Below are 3595 nucleotides of genomic sequence, written 5' to 3'. Positions count from 1 at the left end.
CCTCAAATGCTAACTGAGAATTTTCCAAATTTCGTTTTCATTAAATTTTGTTTTAATAATTCTCAATACTCTACAGCAGATTTTTGATCAAGTTGTTTCCATTAAAAAGTACCAAATTCTAAAATGAATAACTTAAAATTACCAGATACCAGAAAAACACCAAAACGGTCCATAAAACATTCTCCTTTTTTTCTGAAGGTTTAATGATGCATTGCTATAATTAACCAGTCTTTTACTATTAAATTTAAATGACCAATTGAAGCAAACAGTTTTGAGAATGTTTTCTACCATTGACTAAGACTAGGGTGGCAGGTATCAGAGATAATATTCATTTGGCCTTCTGAGCAGACTGACAGACCTCGCCACCTCCAGTAGCCTTCCTGTCCACTGCTTTGATGACACCCCCAGCAACTGTCTGTCTCATATCACGAACAGCAAAACAACCCAGAGTATGCCAGTCAGAGAAGCTCTCAACACACCTGGGCTTGCCAGGAACCATATCAAGGATGGCAGCATCAGCAGCATTCAATAATTTAGGATCATCTTCCAGCTTCTCACAAGAATGGCAATCAATCTTTTCCTTCAGCTCAGCAACCTTGCAAGCAATGTGAGTTGTGTGACAATCCAGTACAGGGGCACAGTCAGCACTGATTTGGCCCAGATGGTTCAGGATTATCACCTAAGCAGTGAGGCCAGCTGTTTCCATTGGTGTGTCATTTTTGCTATAACCGGCAACATTGCCACAATGAATATCTTTGACAGGCATGTTTTTGACATTGAAGCCCACATGAAGAGCTTTACTTCAGAGCCTCATATGTTGCATTTCAATAGACTTTACTTCAGTTGTAATACTTACTGAAGCAAAGGTGACCACTATGCTGGGTTTGAGAACACCAGTCTCCATTCAGCCTTCAGGGACAGTACCAATATCACCAATTTTAGAGACACCCCAGAAAGGCAGCAAAAGGGCGTGCTGGCTGGGTGAGGCAGTATGTTCATGCTCTGCTTTCAATTTATCCAAGACCCAGGCATACTTTAAGAAGCCCTTTCCCATCTTAGCAGTCTCTTTTACAATGGTTCAATGGTTTTTCAATGGTTCTTTTGTCAATGCCACCACAAGTGTATATCAGATGGCCACAGTGGTAGACTGGCCCGAATGTATGTGTCCAATAACGATGCTGACAATGCTGATATGACTCTATTCTTTTCCAGTTTGGCTTTTAGGGGTCATCTTCAGGACACCTGTGTTCTGGCGGCAAACCCATTGCAGAAAGTCCCAATGGTTTCTATTTAACACGTTTCAGAGGATGCTTTGTAACAAAAGAGTTCCATGGGAAAATAAGTGTGAGAAACACTGTATATATGATGAAATATAATGACATACATGACAACTTTTAGAGAAATTCTTCTGTTACAGATATTGGGTTATCTCAGTATTTTCCAAACTTATTTAATTTCAGTGCTTGTATATGTATGCACATGTGTATATATACATATGTGTATAAATATGCATGTGTATATTTTATTTAAGTGTGTGTATTGGTTAGGGTTCTCCATAGATACAGAATCACCATACACACATACATATACACATACACTCACACACATATATCCTACTGATAATGATAGGTAGATAAATGGACTGATACACAGATAAAGAGATAGAAATAGAGGTAATGATTTTAAGAAATCAGCTCACTGGAGTAGGGGGCTGGAATTCTGAAATCTGAAGGCAAACTAGCAGACAGGGAAATCAAGCAAGGATTATAATATTACATTTTGAGGCAGAATTCCTTTTCTAGAAAGCTTTAGTTTTTGCTCTGTAGGTCTTCAATTCATTGAATGAAGCCCACCCACATTATTGAAGATAATCTTGAAAGTCAACTGATTGTAGATGTTACATCAAAAAATACCTTCCTAGTAACATCTAGACAAATATTTAACCATCACAATGTATGTGAATGTAAAAACTTACATCTACCTCATAGGAACCATTACTTGAAAAGCATACTTTGTAAAATACAACTCAAACCTAACTGCACCTTAACGCTGAAACTAAGCTTCGCCTGTTCAGATAGGAAACTTTCAATAGAAAGTTTTTATTTTTAATTTTCCTTGTCAATCTCAAAACATTTCTCTATCTTCGTATTTTTATTTTTATCTTGTTTTATCTCTTAGGACTTACTTTTGTATTCTCTTCTATATCCTTAGAAATTTCTGAAGGGAGTTACTAGTCCTACTTTTTAAAATGCTCTGATGTAAAATTTTGTAAATGATGAGCCTGAAATCTTTAATAAGTAGGTTACTTTTTATAAAAAGTTTCTTATTTTTTAACCACATTAAAATGCATGAGACCTACCCGATTGTCGTAGATGTCTTCTATCATGTTCTATCAGAGAGCAGGATCTAGAGAGAATGGGCCAGGATATATGTAGTGGTTCATTTATTCCAAATAACCAACCACTCAAAAACTTAGCAGCATAAAATGACATCATTTTATTACAGTCCATGGTCCAGAATTCAGATTAAGCACAGTAGGGATAGTTCTCCTTTGCTCTGCAATGTCTGGGACATAAATTACAAAGTCTGTGAGCTACAGTGACTGACATGCTATGGGTTCAAACATCTGAAGTGCAAGAATCTATATCTGAGTTGGCTTCTTCACTCACATGTATGCCCCCTGTCCTGGGGTTATTCAAAGCTTTCCTCAGCTAAATTATCTATTGACCAGAGTCACTACTCCTGACCTCTTTCCGTAGCTTAGGCTTCTTACAGAATGGAGGCTGACTTTTTAGATGGAACATCTCAAGAGGGAATGTCTAGAAATTAGCTTTCCAAGAAACCAAGACAGGAGCTGCATGGCCTGTGATTTAGTCCCAGATGTCACATGGCATCACCTCTGAGAAATCAGTCAAAACAGCCACAAGCCCTCCTGGATTCCCAGGAAGGGATACAGACCTTGATCTTGAAGACAAGGCAGTCAAAAAATGGAAATCCATGATATCAAGCTTCCACATATATTCTTCATTGGCATTAAATTTTAGTTTAAGAGTAAATATTAACTATGGTGGAAACTTCAGGAAAAAAGAGGTTATTGGGAGATCATGAAAAGTGTAAGGATCCCGGATATTTTTAGAAAACGGACTAGAGAGATCTCTAATCTGTTTTTGTAAATGTCTTGGCTATTGAATTTTCATATGTTATAAACAGTAAAAATAATACAGTATTTCAAGTCCATCCAAAAGCCCTAAACAAGATCACCGAATAGTACTAAAACATGCTCTAACACTAGGAGTTCAGCATCACATACTGCATTTAAAATGCCAGTTATCAAATTATTTAACATTTAATAAACTCAGATATCTGTGCAGTGGGTTTCAATGTTGTAGAGTAACAGATCTGAATTAGATTTTCTGTCTTCTCTAATTGCAAGGATGTTTAAGGAAAGTTTATATAAGCAAGCAATAAGAAAATATTAAAGTTGCTAAAATTACATAAACTGAAACTGGTTGGTAGTGTCCCCAGACCTGGCAGAAGAAATGCCTGAGACTTATGAAGATTAGCATCTTGGAGGAAAAGGTGACGATGTTAACAA

General features: G+C 37.0%; 1 pseudogene; it reads right to left on the bottom strand.

Annotated features, from left to right (window-relative positions):
• Positions 1-328: 328 nt before the first annotated feature.
• LOC101040281 (elongation factor 1-alpha 1 pseudogene) lies at positions 329-1054 on the bottom strand (annotated as a pseudogene).
• Between the last annotated feature and the right edge of the window lie 2541 nt (positions 1055-3595).

This window comes from Saimiri boliviensis, chromosome 6 (assembly GCF_048565385.1).
Source record: "Saimiri boliviensis isolate mSaiBol1 chromosome 6, mSaiBol1.pri, whole genome shotgun sequence".
NCBI classification, from domain to species: Eukaryota; Metazoa; Chordata; class Mammalia; order Primates; family Cebidae; genus Saimiri; species Saimiri boliviensis.
Note: the sequence above shows the minus strand (reverse complement) of the source record. Positions and strands in the feature narration are given on the sequence as shown.